Source organism: Cyanistes caeruleus, chromosome 5 (assembly GCF_971803275.1).
Source record: "Cyanistes caeruleus chromosome 5, bCyaCae1.hap1.1, whole genome shotgun sequence".
Taxonomy (NCBI): domain Eukaryota; kingdom Metazoa; phylum Chordata; class Aves; order Passeriformes; family Paridae; genus Cyanistes; species Cyanistes caeruleus.
This window is the reverse complement of record NC_141705.1, coordinates 45848234-45866955: the sequence shown is the minus strand read 5'-3', so window position 1 is coordinate 45866955 and position 18722 is coordinate 45848234. Positions and strand designations below refer to the sequence as shown.

The 18722-nt window shown below is 44.5% G+C and overlaps 2 long non-coding RNA genes across 2 annotated transcripts in view; one reads left to right on the top strand and one right to left on the bottom strand.

The window, feature by feature from the left end:
• Positions 1-6900: 6900 nt before the first annotated feature.
• Positions 6901-10998, bottom strand: LOC147653078 (uncharacterized). The gene is made up of 3 exons (XR_015287610.1): positions 10716-10998; positions 10183-10619; positions 6901-10059 (listed from the first exon to the last, which is right to left on the bottom strand). It is a non-coding gene; the product is annotated as an uncharacterized LOC147653078 (long non-coding RNA).
• Positions 10999-11050: 52 nt separating this feature from the next.
• LOC111927785 (uncharacterized) overlaps positions 11051-18722 on the top strand; it is a 36565-nt gene continuing 28893 nt past the window's right edge. Inside the window, exon 1 of the long non-coding RNA XR_002863756.2 lies at positions 11051-11313. This is a non-coding gene — a long non-coding RNA (uncharacterized LOC111927785). The remainder of the gene's footprint in view (positions 11314-18722) is intronic.

The following is an 18722-nucleotide window of genomic DNA, read 5'->3' as shown; positions in this document are numbered from 1 at the left end:
ACGGCATTTTTGGTTTTTTTCCCTTATAGGTATCTATCACTGTTCTTTCGGGGGAAAAAAAAGAAAAAAAAAAAGTCCACAATCCCCCCAAAACTGGAGTTGCCTGCCAAGGATCTCACCGCCCGAAATGTTGTGGTCCGTGATTTTGGCGGGACACTTTCTGCCAGAGGCCGCGGCCGCTGGCTCTCAAAGGACAGGGGGTTCCATGCGGGGCCTACCGCTCCGCAGTGCCCGCGGGGCAGCCGTGCCCCGCCATTCTCTCGCTGCCGACGCCGGTGGGTCGCAGCCGCAGACCCCGCAGCCGGCTCGCCAGACCCGCCCGCATGGCTTTAGGGCGGCCCGAGCCCGCGCCGCCCCCCGCCCAGGTCCGAGTCTCCGCGGCAGGAAGGCGCTGCCTGCGCGGCCGGGTCCTCGGCGCCCGCCCCGCCGGGGAACCGGCACCGGCACGGCGGGCAAACGGCGCGGGAGCAGCGGCGCTTCCCTCGCCGACAGCCCAGCGGGACGGGCCGCAGCCTCCCGGGAGGACATCAGCAACCCGAACCGGCAGGACCCTGCCCAGCCGGCCCGCGGTCCCGCTGCTCGCCCTGGGCTGCGCAGAGCCCGGACCCGCCGGGTTCGCGGCTCCGCGCCCGTCCCGCCGATACCCCCCGAGCCTCCCGCACTCACCGGGGCCGGTCGCGCTGCCCGCCCCGCTGCTCTCGCTGCTGGTGCCTGTGGCTGGCGGGGGCGGCGGGGCCGCGCCGGGCTCCTGCGCTGGCTGCGGGGCCGCGGAGCCGCCGCTGGCTCCCTCCTTCCCCGGCCCTCCCGCGCCCCCGCCCCGCCCCGCCCGCCTCCCCGGTCCCTGACGTCACACAGGCTCCGCCGAGCGCTCCCCGCCGCCGCGGGGCCGGGCCGGGCCGGGGCGGGCGGCTCCGCGGCTCTCCGCGGGCACGGGCGCAGCGGCGGCCGTGGCAGCCCCCGTCCGCGGAGGGGGCAGGGGGCAGGAGGAAGGACAAAAGTCGGCGGAGGCGGCGCGGCGGCGGGCTAGGTAGCCAGAGGAAACCCGAGGTGAGCGAGGACGGCCGTGGCCTCTCCGCGCCCGCGCAGGGCGCGCCCCGCTCCGCCCGGCTGGGGAGGGGGGCACAAGTAACTGTGGCCGAAGTTTCCCGGGCCGGGCCGGTGGCTGTCCTTGCACCAGGTGTGAAGAGGGATCGGCAACCTATTGGGAGAGGTCTCGGTTTCCTGTTTTAACCCACTTTTTAATATTTTTAAAAAAATTTTTCTTACTTCTTACATATATATGTATATATGTGTATTTTTTTTTTTTTTTTTTATTGCGGGGTGTTCTTGTTCTTGCCTGTATCGGTAGCGCAGTGCCGGGATAGCCGAAATCCTGCCGCTCCTCTGTTACTCGCCCTGCATCATTTACGCAAGATAGCGAGAAAATGCTGCTCTCTCTCCCTTTCCCCCAAAGGACACCGAGCTGCCTCCAGGGGGAAATTTAATTTCGATTTTGCGGCGTTTTGCGTGTTTAAGAAAATATCGAAGCCGGATTTCTCTATTCAGATCAAACTAAAGCGATCGCTTTTTCTCGCAGCGTTTCCGAGGCTTTGTTTATAGAAGAACCACGTGAAAATAAAATAGGCGCTTTACTAACTCGGAGGCTACACCTGATCTGTTTGTGGCTATTTTAAAATGATTTCAGCCTGGAGTGAATTTTAGTTATTTATAGCCGTGGGCAGGGGGCTAGGCAGTTATTGCTGGAGGGGAAAGCGAATCCTTGGAAGAGTCCAAGTTTTCCGCGGGTCGTTAATTCAGCCCAGCCGCAGCCGGCAGCACCACCGCTCCACGGCGTGCTCAGAAAAGCCCTTTGATTGAGCGGTGGCCGCGCCAAGCGGAGGGGGTGACTTTCTCTCGCAAGAAATGAAATCGTGTGGGAAAATGTAGGCAGAAATAAATTAGTTAAGTGCGTCCTTGGCTACCTGCACTTCTATCCCTGGGAGCGCTCTGCCAGGTGAAATCCAGTTTCTCCGCGCATCCGAAGAAAGAGCGGGAGTGAGAGGGATCCCAAGCTCCCACCTCTCACTTTTGTTTACCCGGGAGAAGCAACCTGCTTGAGCCGGTGTGCATCTTCCCCACACCCCCGGCCCCGTTGTGTGTTGGGCAGGGAAGGCTGGGACGCCCGCCTCGCCCGCCGATCATCGGCCGCCTCCGCGCCGGGAGGCAGCAGTCTCCGTCCGCCCCGGAGAGGCTAAAGTGAGCAGCTGGTGGGAAATGCAAATGGCTCCTGGAGAAACATAAGATACTGGATGATTTTCATCCCCTCCTCGAGTGTGTGGAAGGAGCTGGACATACGTTTCACGCTCCTAATCCTTCTTTTACATTTTTAGTCATACTCCTATTAAACAACTAATTAATGCCTAGAATCACCAGGGAATACATTAGACATGCTGCCGTGGAAGAGGGGTTCCAGGGTGTCTGGAAACTATGGAGCCGACTTAATATGAGGATTTCAATTTTTTTTTTTCCCCCTTCTGTCAAAGCAATAAATGTAATAATAGATTTCAGGGCGAGCAAAGGGCGCGACGGCTGTATTTATAGTCTATCTCCTCCCTTTCGCCAGCGCAGTGACAACAGCTTTAAAACCCCCGAGGAGGCTCCGAAGCCATTCCTCGGCGGGTGAGGCGGCAGTGGCGGGGGGCTTGCAGCTGCCCCGGCCCGGCTGGGACGCGGAGAGCCCTCCGTCCCGGCCCCCGGCAGGCAAGCCGGCTTTCCGAATCGCTTGGGAAGAGGGTGGAAGTTATTTATCGCTCCAACAGACGGAAAAGCTGTTCTCTTAAAACTATCGCGACTATCCGTTTGCAGGCACCCGGTGCACCAGCCGTGTTCCCGACTGCGGCGGGTGTCGTGGAGCTTTTCCCTGGGTGATCCCGGATCACAGAGCGGGTGAGGCAAAGGAGAGCCTGATCTGCTTCCCCGCTGCCCAGGGACGATGGAAGAAAGGAACGGGGAAAAAAAAAAAAAGAAAAAGAAAAAAAAAAAAAAAAAGGCAAAAAGCCTCCCCCAATCAATCAAACAAACAAACTAACTAACAAACAAAATTCCAAAAAACTAAACCAACCGACCAACATAAAAAAAACCCCCGAAGCGTATGTAGTGGTGACTGAGCACAGAGCTCAGCCGTGTTTCGGGCAGCCCCCAGCGTCTGGCACAGGCCGGCAGCGCTGGGGAACCGGCGGAAAAGGGAGCTATCCTCCGAAGTGCGCGGTGGGGCAATTCACGAGAATTTACTTTCTTCATTCCCGGATTATGATCTCAGCCCTCGCAAGCAAATCCTCCCGTCTCCCCCCAGCCTCTCCTCCCACCTCTCTGAGCTCCTTATCTGTCAGCAAACGAGTATGTAAATACCTATAGCTGGCTATGTTTAACACACTCAAACATTATTGATTTGTTGGGCTGCTCGAATATTTTCTTCCTGTCCAGATCTGGTTTCAAATTGCTCATTCAGGCTGTTCGTTCCGATGCTACAATACAGTAATTGTTAAAAAATTAAGCATTTCAAATGGACCCATTGATTTGCATATAAATTAAAATTATTACGCCTCGTGAATTCCAGTGTTTTATAATCATTTCGAAATTAGCGCTTAACCACTTGATCTGAAAGAAAATATAAATGTCTGTATTGACTTACTAATGAATTGCCTAATTAAAACGTCCAGAGGACGTCGTTCGTTAGGAAGATTGTTAAATCGGGGCACATTAGAGGTATGCGAACCGGAGCGAAGCAACCTCTGTCAACACAAAGTAATATAAGCAATGATTCCCATGTTTCTTTCCCTTTGCTTTGATCCCTTACCCCTCTTCTATTATTTCTTTTTTTTTTTTTTAAAAAAAAAAAAAAAAATTATTTACTCTCTGTGTCTTTCTTTCTTTCCTTCTCTTATTTATTTATTTATTTATTTATTTATTTATTTATTTAATTTTTTCAAATAATGAAGTAAAAAGAAGAAGAAGAAGAAGAAGAGCAAATATCTGCCTCTGTGCTCCGAGCCTGGGGTCTCCGCTTCCCGGGCGGGCGCGGATGCCCTCGGCCGGAGCCGCTCTCGGCTCGCATCTTCCCTGGAAGCAGGGAAGAGCAATCAGAGCCGGCGAGGCCCGTCCCGCCGAAGAGATGGCACTTACCTTCGTCATGAAACTAGGGATAAAAAGGTAGCTCTTCCTAGGACACGCAGTGCAAAGGAATGCGAGAAGTTCAGAAAAAAAAAAAAAAAAAAAAAAAAAAAAAAAAAAAAAAAAAAAGAAAAAAAAGAAAGAAAAAAAGAAAGAAAGAAAAAAAGGACCGGCGGTGCGAAAATCTGTAGCCTCGGGGCTAGCCAGCAACCCCTTTCATTTCAAGCACTTATTGATTTGCTGTTGTCATCTTTGGCGACGCAGAAGGACACTTGAAAGAATTTCTGATGGGGCTCTGATCTGAGAAACGAGGTGACCTGACCGGGCTCTCACCAAATTCTTAATTACCACATCAACTGCCTTAAAAATAATAAAAAGGGGAAAAAAGGAAAAAAGGGGGGCGAAAAAAAAGGGAAAAAACCGGGGGGTAGGGGGGTGGGGGGTGGATAAGAAGAGCGGCGGGGGGCGGGGGAAATTTGACAGCACAGAGTTTGCTTATCCGAACTTGTTTAACCACTCAGAAACTCTCCGTGTCTCCTGTTCCCACCTCGGTAGCCGCAACTCTGCACCCAGATGACCCCATCCGTCCCGCCCCAGCCTCTGCTCCCCCAGGCCCGAGCTCTCGGGCTGCCGGCGCAGCGATCCAGGGATCCCGCGGGCGCGGAGCAGCCGCGGGGCTCTGCGGAGGGGCCAGCGGAGGGAAACCGCGCTTCCTCCCGGCTGCCACGGCTGCGAGCATCCCCCGGAGCCCCCTTTCTTTCGCCCAGACCGAAAGCAGGTCTGGGGAACAGCCCTCCGTGGGCCAGGGAGGCGAGCCTGGGAAGGGAGTTGCTAAAGAAAACACTTCAAATGCAGCAGATCTCAGAGGAGAAGGGGAGAGAGGTCAAGACAACGGGTGTGTGTGTGTGTGTGTGTGTGTGTGTGCACATTCATGTGTTACACTCGGCCAGACATGCAAGCCTGTGACTTGTCTGCAGCCAGCTGTTAGAGTGTCATCAAAACTGGATGTATACACTCCAAGCAGGGGAGCAAAAAAGAAAATTCAGATGAGGAAATCGACATGAAAAACATATTGTTGAAGGCACTGGGAGGCAAATAATGTTTGGTGTTGCTTGTACACAGGCATACAATGCTGACAGATGACAGCATGCTCTTGGCTGAAGAGAAATACACTGCTTTTGTCCCACATGGTGTACAAACACACAAATGCACATTCCTTCTTCCTACTCTGGCTGCTGTTTCTGCAGGACAAAGCAAAACCCATCCTTTATATGCATCATTTTTCCCCACTCCCCTTTTCTCTTTCTGTTCCCTCTCCCCCCCGCCCCCCAACCCATCCCATGTGTGGTTCTTTATTTTAGTATCAGAAAGCTGAGGGCTGGGATTAGCAGCTATTTTGGCATCTGATTCTGTCCACCTCACAGCAGTGACTGGACCCAGGCTGTGAAAGCCCAGCAGGCTGTTGCTTAGCATTTTGTACTCTTGTTAGCTTTGAGGGGGCATTGTCCTTTCCAAGCAAATGCCAGTCCCACCAGATCACATCTGCCCATCAACAAAGGCTGATGACATCCCTGTTTTCGGTGTCTGCCCCCCCTTCCCATTTCCAGTGGGTCCCTGCTTGGGTGTGGTGACATAAAATTATTGTACCTGAGTCTTACACTCTCTCTGTTGAGCCTCAGCTCCTCAAAATTCTGCTTCATAGGATGTCACCACCCATTAGTAGAAATTAGACAGCCTAACATTCATTCAGTCATTTGTGACTGAAATTTTCTGCTCATAGCTTGCTCGCATCCTGCATCCAGTCTGCCACCCCCTCCATGCTTGACACTTTGCAATATTGCTGTTGAACTTCCTTCTCAGCAGCATCATGCTGTAGCAATGGGAATGAATGAAACAACCCCTTGTTATCTTACAGGAGCTGGATTCAAATTTGAAAGATTTGGGAGTTTAGTAGACAAACCCTTGAAGAGGTGCCACTTGGATTTTTTTTTTTGACATGACTCTCTTGCTTTGAAAATCTTTTCCAAAGATTATGGAAACCCAGGATTTCTGTGTAATTGATTATTTTTTTTTTTTCATCCATACTTGGTAAAATTAGACCTTCTGGTAAGTGCTGCAGGTGTAGGCTGAAGGGGATGTCACATTTTTCAAAAAACAGGTACTATACTACAACAGTGCTGCCAGTGTTGGAGTGTCACGGTCTCCCTGCCACTTTCATCTGGAAATCAGGCAAGGTGTCACACCTCCTGTCTGTCACAGCACGGAGGGACCCATCCCTCATGCCACAGTGTTTGTGCTCACCCTCTTCAGGGAGCCTCTGTCATGTTCATCAAGTGACTGCTTCTCCTGTGTCTCACTTGCCTTTGTTGCTGCCAGTCCATCTCTCAAACTGCAAAATGCTCCACTTTCAATGTGTGATCTCTGGCTGTGGCTTTTGAGTGCTTCTGAAGGAGGAGGGGGAGAAAAATGCCAGAATGACCCTAAATTATCTGTATATTGTGGTTTTGTTACAAAACAGTACTCTTTCCTCCTTTGGGCACAACAGAGTTGTGATGAAGCTGATTGAAGCAGATGAAGTAAATGTGCATTACTTGGACTTTGCTCTCCTCTCACACATGATTTCATGATCATTCAGTGTGATGATGTGCAATCGATCCATTCCTGGGTCTTGCTATCTTTGCTGAGCTGCACGTGGCTGAAAAGGTAGATGCACACTGAAAATACTGTCTGTATCTGATCTCATATCATTCCTTACAGAAAGCAAGGAATTTCTGTCTCCTTTCTGCCTTCCCTGGGCTGTCCCTGCCCTCATGCGGGTCCCCCACACCCTCAGTCCCGCAACGCAATTGCCCCCCCTCACCATGGAAGGCCCTGGAGTGCATCTTCTGTCCTGGCCAGTGGGGGATTTTTCGGTAAGAATATTTGGGAAGGGGTGTTGTGTGTGCTTGGAAGTTCTGATATGAGTTTCTGGGATGTACAGTCAGGTTTTGGGAGGCGGCAGGACTGTCGCGCTACCTGGCCTTTGGAGACGGCTGGAGCTGGCTGTGGCAGGCCCTGGGCCGCTCATGGCTGCCTGCGGGGCCACTGCACAGCAGCCTCACTGCAGCCACTGCCGTGCCTCCTCAGCCAGGGCTGGAACACGTACAAACCCACCCAGGGCTGCAGGGAATCACAATCCCTGCTGGCAGTGGGGTGAGGAGAAGGAGGACAAAATCCCACCCAGCACAGGGAGGCCTTGCTCTCATGCTGGAAGGGACACCTGTCTCTGCCGTCCTCTTTGGTGTGAGGTGACAGGATGTGGCCAGAGTCAAGACAAGCTTCAGTGCCTGAGGAGCTGGCTGAAAGCAAGGGAAACAGAGCTTAACAGCAGCCCAGCTGTTTAGCTGGGACAGCCTGGGAAAGCCCTGTCGCTGTGAGGGGAGCTTCCTGACTCACTGGGAAGGACTTGCTGCTCCTGTGCCAGCTCCTCAGCAACACTCCCACCAACCCAGGGTGGCTGCTGGGTGGCCAGAATGGCTGGTCAGGCTGTGTCCTAGCCTTTGGAAAATCTCCATGCTTTAGGAAGGTTAAAGTATTAAGTGGCATTTGGGAAAATCGCTTGAGGAAGGGCAAAGGTGGCAGCACCCGGTGGGTTGTTCTCTGTCTGGGAGCGTGGCCAAGCTCTCTTACTCACTGTAATATACTGTGTCCAAGTGCTGGCTCCTTATTAGACACTGCTTTAAAAAGTATTGCACTTGGAGACGTGGTGCTAAATTTTCTTTACCAGCTGAGGGCTGCTTCCCTACTTTCCCTAATTTTATATGGAGCTATTCTGACCTCCATCAGAGAAGATGTTGAATGCTTTCAGAAAAATATTTGTTCTGATGGAATTTATGATGTGATCTGTTATTCAAATTTATGGTTAGCTTGATGTGGCAGGTTAGGTAAAAAGGCTCTTGATGACACTGTGGCAATTATGAAAAGCCATATTTTTAGGCATGTTTGGACAGCTTACCAAAAAGTGTTTGGAAGCAGAATGTGAATATAATAAAATAAAGAATAGAGTTGGAAATATTGCCAGGTTAAAAAAACCCCACAAAGTCCAACACTTAAGCTGAAAAATAAGTTTATAGATAAACTGAAGGAGTGTCTTAATATTCCCCAGGCAGAGGAAAATACTCACTTTGAGGTCAAACTTGACAAGAAATAGTGTTAATTTTGGGGAAATTTTTGGTTTTGGGAATGAGTGTATTCAAATCACTCCAGCAGACAAGAAAGCAGAAGACGAGAGCTTGCTGGCAGGTTTCTTCCCCATATTTCTCTGCTTTCAGGAATCTTGCTTACCAGGAGAGCAGTTTGTCTGCTGGTTCCACCAGGTTGTACCACCCTGCTGAACACAGAGGCAGCTCGGTGCAGTGAGAGGCAGCCTTCTTCCCAGCTGCTTTTGATGGTGGTGTCAACAGGGTCTTCTGAGGAGAGCATGCCACATAAACCAGTTCTCCATCCAGCTGGGTCATCCCTTTACCTTTGACACCATCTAGGATGCTCCATGAACCCTCATGGAACACATGTTTGTGGAGTTGCTTGTTGTGTCTACAGCCATTGATCTCATGACTGAACTCTTCACACACCTGCTTATCTCACTTTTCTTCCTGTCTGGTCTCTACTGGCCTTATTTTGCAAGCTTTTACCATCCTGGGCAGGGTTTACTCATGCCACTGTTTCTGGGGATAAGAGTTGTGCTGCCTTTCCCTGTTTAGCATTGTACTATTTAAAAGAATGTATTCCCCATGTAAACTTTAGGGAGAAAGGAAAGCGACCTTTTAAATTTGGCAGACTGGTGGAGACTGAAGGAGATCTTTCTGCAGCTGATTTATCTGTCTCTGCCTGCTACTGAGTAGCTATAGCACATTTTGGTTATTGTTTTCCCTCCTGATTTCTGAGATCAAACATTTTCACACAGTCTATTTTTCTTTAACTGATTTTTCTTTTTGCCCTAGAGCACTTGGAACGAAAGGGGCCGTGAAAACTTTGTGGCAATTACCCTCCCATGAAAGGAAAACCCAAATTATAGCAGAGAGGGTCAAAAAACACTGCATTATAAGAACAGCCTGGAAGTTAGTTCTGTCTTCTCAGATTTTAAAAGCTACTGAATATACCTGTGATTATAAGTGAGCTGTAGGTCAACAAAAATTGCTGTTAGTGCTTTCATTATAATCTCGATGGTTGGGAGTTTACTTAGCACAAACATTTGCTTTGTGGTGAAAGTATGGCATGTAAGCCTTTTGATCTGCAAGCAGTAAAGAAAAAAACCCACCAAATTTTTTGCTTTGTTTTCATTCCCTCCAAACACACTTTATAAACTGCGTTACAGCATGAGCGATCTGATGTTTGAGCTATGAAACATGGCAAGAATATAGATGACATTGGCCACTCCCCCTTTGCTTGGTTCGGGAGAAAAATCTTTTTAAAAGGCACGATAAGATCTCTTTTGAGTGTGCTCAGTAGCAGACTGCACTCCTCTGCAAAAAGATGAGAAGCCTGAAATATGGGTGATAGGCAGAGACACTCCCTCTGCAGCTGTGAGAGCTGCAAGATGGCAGAGAAAGGCTCAAAATACGGTGAGCAGGATGATTTTAACATTCTTGAGTTCACACAGGGCAAGGGACCAGTGAAAAGTCCTGAGGTATTTTTTTGGGGGGTTTTTTTGGTTTTTTTTTGGTTTTTTTGTCCCCAGTTATAAAGGCTCCTCTTCTCCCTCAGAAAAGGAAAGCATCCCACTTGTTGCTTCTCTGAGCTTTTCCAAAGAAATCAGCAATGCAGTGGTGAACAGCTGGGCTCCTCCTTGGCACTTCACAGACAGGGGGGTGAGAAAAAAGATTTCCAGATACTTAAGCAAGAGTTGCAGCTGCTGCTATGGCAGAAATTTTCCTGTGAACAAACAGGTAAGGATTTTTGTAGTGCCTGGGCAGGCTGAAGCTTCACAACGAGCACAGAAACGAGCATGATGGGCAGCAGAGTCACTGCCAGCCAAACTCCGTCCCTGCCTGGTACCTGGAAAGGCCAGTCAGTGTCAGTTCACACGGAGTGGAAGCTGCGGCTACCCAGACGGTGTCGAATGACAGCCAGTTTCTTTAGAAAACCTGTCTGTGGGTTTTCCTAATCTGCTGAAGCACAATGAAGCACAACACGTTTCACTTTTGGGCTGTTTATCACGCCTGCTGAGCTGCGGTACAAGCAGTAAGTAACCCTGTATTTGCAGGTGATACGATGATACAAAAGGAGGGAGTCTTCACATCATTTAGGCCTTCCTGAAGGGTGCTTTTTTTCCTGTCCTTGGAAGGATGAACTACAGAGTTGATTGTGATCTTCCCATTCCATTACTCTGCCAGAGGACCTGCTGTTTGAGACTTTCCTTGTTTCTCTGCTCTCTCTCTTCTACATCAGCTTTCCAGATTTTTGGTCTTACATATTTGCTCCAGGTTTCCATTCTGGAAATGTTTACATACAGTTTATACAAGGATTAGAATTTAACCTTATGCATTTTCCTAGGGATGCAGAAAACTCATCATAATGCAGAACCTTACCTTAATCCATATGCTACATATTACTGAAGAAGAGGTTTTTTTTTTTCCATCTAAAATTTTAGGAGAGCAAAAAAATTCATCTTTCTCTTCTTTCAATAGGCTCCAGGCTTATTAAAGGCTGACTTTTTTTTCCTAGAATGATGTTTCCACACAGAAAATGCTGCTTTCCCAGCTAAAATTTTGCATTATTACAGGCAACCAAAAATATTAGTCTCACAAGAGGCAGTGTGAGGAAAACACAGAATAGCAATCAACAGCACCATTTCCATAACTGCTATCACCTGTTAACTCCAGTCAGGTGTTGGCACTTTAAATACCAGCTCTGGGAGGATTATTTTTGCTGGGGTTGAAGGCCTCTTTGTCTTGGGGAGCTGAAGATTTAGAGAATCTTTGCTCCATCCCAAGAATTCATTGTGGAGGGAATGTTGGTTTCAGCAATTCCATCCACTTTCCTTCTATGCCACCTGTCTCTTCCTTTCCTATCCTAAAGCTTAGTGTAAGTGTGTGTGTATATATATATTTATCAGAAAAATCTGATACTTCTGGATCTTTTGATGGATTTGATGTTTGCTGAAGATTTTTTTTCCCTTCCACTGAGGTAATGTTTAGTTACTCAGACTTCTAAATAATTCCTGTTAATGAATTATCATTATCATGGGTTTGGGTTCATATCCAGGGAAAGTCCTTAAAGCTAGGTAGCTCAGGTCAAGAAGGCATGCTGTGAATACCTCAAATCCACAGAGCTGATGTCTTAGCCTAAATTCTCTGTTTCTTGGGTGGCTTTATTGTGTGGGTGGTAAGTTAGTTTATGTCTTCTAGAAACTGCATGGTACAAACTGGAGGGAACCATCCTCTCCTTGCTGGTGGAATGCTAACTGATTTTTGACTGCCTAATATAACAGAATAGGAGCTAGGAAGTGTACACATGCTTAAGGAGTGGACTATGATGACCTATGGTAAAGAGGATTTTAACTGTGGTTGATAAAAACCTGTGGACTCGTCTTACTAGCCAATACTTCATCTAAGCATGAATCTTCTGCTTTTCTGTAGTCTCACACTTTCTTTTGGTCCTACACTTGGCAATTACTCTGTGTAGAGGTTCCCCTGTATAAAGTCATAATATCCTTCCTTGTTTGAGCTATCCTTTGCTTAGCTCTTTACCCAGCATGAGGTTTTCAAGGGAAGGTGGGGACTTGGAATGTTTGCATGTCTGTTTCTGCTCATTGTTACAACTCATTGGTCTTGTGGTTTGTTTTCTTTTTTTCATCCTATGAAAAGAAGGCAAATTAAGTCTCTTTTTCTTTCCTCCTCCTTTCTGGTTTTACTATCAATTTCTTTGATACTGTACTGAGTGTGTTCAGCTTGCTACATTTTGGACTTAGTAGTGTTAGCATAGTGAATATATGTAAATGTATACACAAGAGAATTGTGCCCTAGTTTTATAAGCAAGTAACAGAAAAAATTAGCTAGCTTTATCTTTCTTATTTTATTACCATCTTGAATATGTCAAACTCTTCACTGTTCCCTTATTAAAGGTTAGACAGTTTTAGCAGTAGCATAAGAGATGCTGTTTACTGACAAAGTAAAGCTGAGTTTTAATGTGTTAGGGAACTTTGAAATTAGCAGGTTAGTATTTAAAAGATTATTAGCAAACCTTGGATTTCTACATTATTGAACTGTCACATTATACAAAGGCTTTTGTTTCAATTATGTAAAAAAAAAATTCTTTTTGAGATTAAAGCATGTCTGTGTGTTTTTGCTGAATGAAAGAAACTGGTTGTGCTAATTCAACACACACTATTTGAAAAGAAATTTTTTTTTGTGTGTAGGTTGGAATACCAAGTGAGTATCAGGAGACTGCTGCATCTCTGAGGGTTTGTTAAATGTACTTGTAATGTACAAAAATGACGTACCTGTCAGTTTTGTAAAAAGTCTGACCTGAGGGGAAGGAGGGAGATGTAATAAGAGTAGGTTTAGAAGTGTCAAAATTAGTGCTCAGGTGCTTAATTTCTGATATATCTGGTACAATCTGTAGATGTGCTAAATGTTTGGCATTCTTATTAGTGTCAATGAAATAAAGATACAGTGGAGTGGAAGGGTTATAAAACTTACTCCTCCTGATCGTCTAATTATGATAAGAATGCTACTTTTAATATATCCTAGCTGATCATTACAGGGGAAAGTGTTGAAGTAAGAGTCTAATGTTTTCTCCTATCTGTAAAATAGAGATACCTCATGTTTTTGGTAGTCTGCAGCTGTGAACCCAGTAACTGGTGAAGAACACAACAAATGATTTAACTGTAATTAGAACACTGTTCTTTTTTCTTGTCTTCTTCACTCCTCCTCCCCAGCACACACTTACCTTTTGTCCTTGTCCATAGGACTGCTATTAGGAAGAATAAATGGGATTTTGGGTGTCTGTTAACGTTTATGACCTGGCAGCATACTGATTTCTCTATCGTTGTTTGAAATCTTAGATGGTTTCTGCTGCACCAAGGCTATTTTAAGACTGAGATGCTTTGGTTCATGTGCAAATGGAAGCTGTCAACTGTTCAGCAGAACCAGGATACTTTCAGCTCCCCAGCTGAAGGCTGCCATATACTTTCAGCATGTCCTTGTCTGTCTGAAAAAGTTCACAGCTGGTTAGCTGAATGACGTGGAGGGCCTTTTTTCTTTCGTTATGCAGCTGGTGCTAACTAGTGACTCAGTAGTGGAAGAGATTAAGAATTATGGGATTCAAGAAGGAACAAAATGTTTATTTAAGCCCCCCAAAATGCCAGATTTGGACGTTTCTGTAAACTGCAATTCAAAACCAGAGGAAGAACTCCTGTTTCCTTTTCTGAATTGAAATTCTCCTTTGGTATAGAATTAAAAGAATGAAAGTGGAGTGGCCCCTTTCTCAATCTTCATAGTGTTTAAATATTTGATTTGACACTGTTCTAGAGATAGTTTTCTTTGTTTAGAAATTGTTCTAAATTACTAATGTACTCCTCCTGAAACTGAAAGGCAAGCTTTTTTTTTTTTTTTTTTCCTTTTTCAGACAAGCCTGAAAGGCTCAAAGAGGAATCCAAAGGTTGTCAGTTGCTTGTGAAATGTCTTTAATTTTCTTTTTGAGGTGGGTGTCCCAAGTAACATACCGATGGATATTGTATTCCTGATGAGTATTTTCTGTCATTTTACAAGTTTGTTTTAAAATTAAGCATCTGTTAGAAAGCAGTGGTAGTTAAGGACTTAGTTTCTTGGCCAGGACCAAGTTTAGTTTCCTTTTGTTATTAGTTCAGTGTCATCACAGAAAACAGACTAATGTTATTTTGAGTTTCTTTTTTTTTTTCTAGACATGTTGGGCTGAATAGCTCAACATAACAAATTATATTATATGTGCTTTAGTTTCAAATTTTTCTTGTAGAATCCAAGTTTTAGCATAAGGATTCAATTAAATGATAGTTTGATTTGACTGAAAAATTAATGGTCCGGAACTGAAACCTCATAGTATTTTTTAAAGTTCTTATTTTCAGTACTCCTGTTTTGAATAAAAGTCTGGACTCAGCCCAGTAACATTAAGTTACATGTTCTCTCATCAGCTAAACATACATAATGATTAAATTTAATAGTGATTGTTTTCTCATTGCTTCTTTTGGCTGCATAGGTATCTTTCTGCATTCATAAAATTAATTCCCTGGCCATAAGTGGCACTATACTGACTTGCTGTGAAAAGTTCCTTGCTACTGTCTGTTTTCATTTTCAGGAAATAATAATTTGCAAAGTACAAATCATATTCAATAATTATATGTCATCTTCAATGACAGCTTGAACATTCAACTCCTGTTTACGCTTGAATTGGACATATTGATTTTTCATTTTAATGATAAACAGATTGGCATGTAATATGTTTGACAATACATCTGCTTAAAATGTGTTAAGATTGCTGAATGAAAAGGAAGGGTTTGCAGTGCAGGCTAGTGGAGGTACTCAAGCCAAAAGTAAAATGAGGATGCATGCTACTCTAGGTAATTCCCAACAAAAAAGTGCAGTCCATTTAATCTGGTATCATAGCAGGCATATTTATAATTGACTTTTCTGGTTTGCTTTTAGTCTGTCCTCTGGCCAGGAGAGATTCTTCAGCCAAGAATAGTGGGAGTATTTAAAAAAAAAAAATTGTGGCTTTACTTGAAAAATTTGATTTTTCTCATAGAGTATACTACAAATAAAAATGGAATTTGGCCTAACTTCAGCATTTAAGCTCATTACCTCTGCATTCACTCCTAAATAGTTTCATCTTTGGTGTTCTATACATCTGTGTATATGTATCTTAACTTGTTAGGAGAGTATGTACTGACTATATTAAAACCACCCTCTACTAGACTGTTGCTTTTGGATAAAGATGAAAGTTGCAGGAATACTCCAATTTTGCTGATTGTAATGGTTTACTTAACCCCCTCAAGTTTCTTTACAACTTAAACAGATACCTTAAATTTGAGTTCTTCAAATTTTTCTGTGGACTTGCATGTAAAACTCATCTCTTGACTTCATTATATGCTATGTGATAACCAGTTATCAAGTTTTAGTTTTAGTAGATACTGTGATGTAAATACTTGTTTCCAAGTACAGTATTCCTATCAAACACCAGGTACAACATAAAAACATAGAAATATATATATATATATGCACACTATGTGTACATTTAAAAGCAAGTGATTGGTGAATATTTGAAATGCTGTGGATAGAGCAGATTTACCTGGAAAACAACTGACATCTTTTGACAAAAACACCACAGAAACTGGAATGGTGGAATTGGTTGTGAATGCAGCAGAGTCTCAAGTGAAAATATGCTGAAAGAATGTCTATGTATTTTTAATAAAAACCATATTGTTTGTAGTTTGCAAGGCATGGAATTGAGAGCTTTGGATGATCTTGATATTTGGACTTCTGTGCTTCCTGTTACAGAACATCTTGAGGCTCCTCTTGATCAGTGAGGCCATCACATCTTCTGTTCTGGGCAACTTTGTCCATAGTGTTTTTTAAGTCTATTTCTTTCTTCAGACTTTCATAAGTTTCAAAGAAACTTGAAGGCAGGTGCTTCATAGTCCTGTACCACAGAAGAGAGTATCTTTTATTTTTAAATGAAGCACGAACTATTTTAGAGAAATAGCAGTTATTTTGTTGCTCAGAGTGGAGTGAACCTGAATAATTTGTCTTTACACAGCCATTCCTAGGCTGTCTTTGGAGGGCTGTGTGCTTGTGTTTGGGCTTGGTTTTTAACATGAAGGTAATGCGATGGTTCCTCTAAGGGTACGATATTTCTGTGGTTAGTTTGTTACTGGTGCTTATTCTATTTGGACACCATGCTCTTTACTTAGTGACTTGCTAATACTTTCCTGTACTTCCATGTTTTCTTTGATAACACTTGTATTTTGAGGATGCTGCTTTTAGAAGTACTGCTGTATTTAATCACACAAAGGATAAATCTGTATTCAGGTTGTGCTGTCTTTGAGCATGGACTGTCTTGACTTTACTTGCATTTATGGAGATTCATGAAATATGAGACTCTATAGATTCAGTATGTTCCTGTGTTTTATTCAGTTGCTACAGTGTAGAAGTGAAGTATCCATGCTTATCTGAAAAAAAAATTGTAAATTTAGTATTAATTGTGGTCAGTTAATGGGGTAAGTGTAGAGGATACTTCAAGAGATGTAGAGATCTACAGACTGTTGCCTTTGCAATAGAGAGGCCTTTTTCAATTAAGGAACCTCACACATTAAAAAAATGCAGCTGCTAAAGAAAAATAGAAAAAAGCAAGCTCATTAGACTTGATTAAATGCAGCGGTGGTATGTTATTTCTCCCAAATAAACGTGCCTTTCCTGCCTGTCAGGTGACTGAGTTGGGATGGGGAGGATAAAAAAGACGAATTTCCAGGCACATAAGCCTTTCTTCATGCTTGATTAGATGTGGTACCCAATTACTGCAGGTCCTGTAGGCACAGGGGTCTGGTGCAGTACACTTGTACAGCACTGGGATAGGCTTTTTCATGTAAAATGTGTATTTAAGTGTATAAAACAACTGAGATGGTATCTTAAATTTGCTCTTGGTAAAATATGTCAGCTTATCTTAATTTTCTCATTAGTGAGATATATGATAAATTACTGGAGACTTAGCTGCTGTGGAATTATTTATGTTAACTGATACAGCATAATAATGTGATGATGAAAAGGACCTGGGAGAGGAAGAGAGAAAGCAGAACTTGGACAGCTATCTACTAAAATGAAATGAATCTTGACTGCCCACTAGGTTTTAAGTGTTTCTCAATTGTAAAAGAGGCATTTCAATTACATTGCTAAAAATTAACACATACCCCACTCCCAAAAGAACCCCAAACAAAGCCCTCAAAACCCACCCAAACAACCTACCATAGCGAAACCTGGGATTGTGTCATCACTTGACTTAACTGTAGGCTGTTCAGTCAGTGCTCTGGACTGGATTTGCATCTAGTTCTGAATAGCAAAATTTAGTTACCATTTCAAATATAGGGGTTTATTTTGTTTTTTTGGGTTTTTTTTTTGCCTTCTGTGACAATGTGCTGATTTCTGAAAAAGGCTAGGAGCTCTTTGGTGAGTCAGTGCCTGGCTGTTGATACACAGCTCATCAAGGCGAAGATCTAAATGCCAACTGTGAATAGTAAAGAGTCTGTACATTCTATTAAAATACCTTTGCTAGCTACAAATAAAAGGGTAGGAGACGAGCCATCTGGCAATGTCCCAAGTACATCTCAGGTCATGGAAGCCTCCTGGCAGAGACAGAAGGACAGAGAACTCATGTCATATGTGATTGTTGTTGAGGTGAGGGTTGAGGTATGTGAGCATTATAGTTGGGGGGGAGTGTTGCTGTTTAGAGCACAGCTCCAAAAACAGTGGAAAAACATAATTTGGTTTATGGCTTATGTTTGGCACATAGAAATGAGCAGGAATCTTCTTAGCAGACCCCCTGCTCCTCTTCAGAACCACAAAAATAATAGAAAGGGGCTGTTGTAAAAAGAAAGATGGATGTCTGTAAAGGGCATTTGAAACTGACAAAAGTTAAACAACACCAAATAGTTGAGCTGAGCCCTCCCTTCTCCTTCTGGTCTCCTGCTGATTTTAATATGATTTGGTTGTTACTTGAGTTGTTCCTATAGTTAGATTACATGTGGGTATTTATAATTATCCCTGCTATTTCTTTTCTTTGTGGAATTTTTTGGTCACGCTTGTGTGCACTTTGTCTCTTCAGTTACGTTGTAAACCCCGAATGGTGGGCTGTGGGAAAGATTAGCCTTCTCTCCACTATGCCATCGGTTTAATCTCTGGAAGGTGGTTTTTCACTGTGCTTAAAAACATACAATAGAGCAGGAATGAGGATCACTGTTTTTTGGGTACCCATGTTCATCTCAACCACAGCTGCTTCTCTTCCTCCTAGACTTCCAGAGCCAGTGAAACCCTAATCCTAATTTAGTTGGCACTCTCTTAGGGTGCCATACTGTGGAGTGGGCAAACACTTCTCTGTTTAATTTGTGGCTGGGCACATTGAAAGCAGAGTGGTGCCCGTTGCTGTGATGTTGGATTGGAGAGCTGCTAGACACTGGTGCATTTGAAATACGAGTCCAAACGTTGCTGCTTGTATCTTTTTCTGCTTAAAGATGCCTGCCCATGTGTCTTTTTGCTCCCACTGCCTAATTCAGCAGCTGTGAGCTGCAGGCAGTAGCACATGTGCATTGGCTAAAATAACCAGCCAGCCTATCCCTTTGCTCTTGCCAGAGTCTCATGTTGTTGAAAAGAGTTTTTAGGATCAGATCCGGCTTCTCAATTTACGTTATTCCTTTGCCCAAGCCCAGCAGGAAGGCCTCATCAGGGTGGCCCAGCCTCTTATTCTTTTCTAGATCAAGTTTAAAAAATAGTAATTTGGGGAATTTAGTACAGTAGCTAAATGGCTCTTATTTTAGCTTTAAAGTAATATTACATATCAAGAAAATGTCTCTT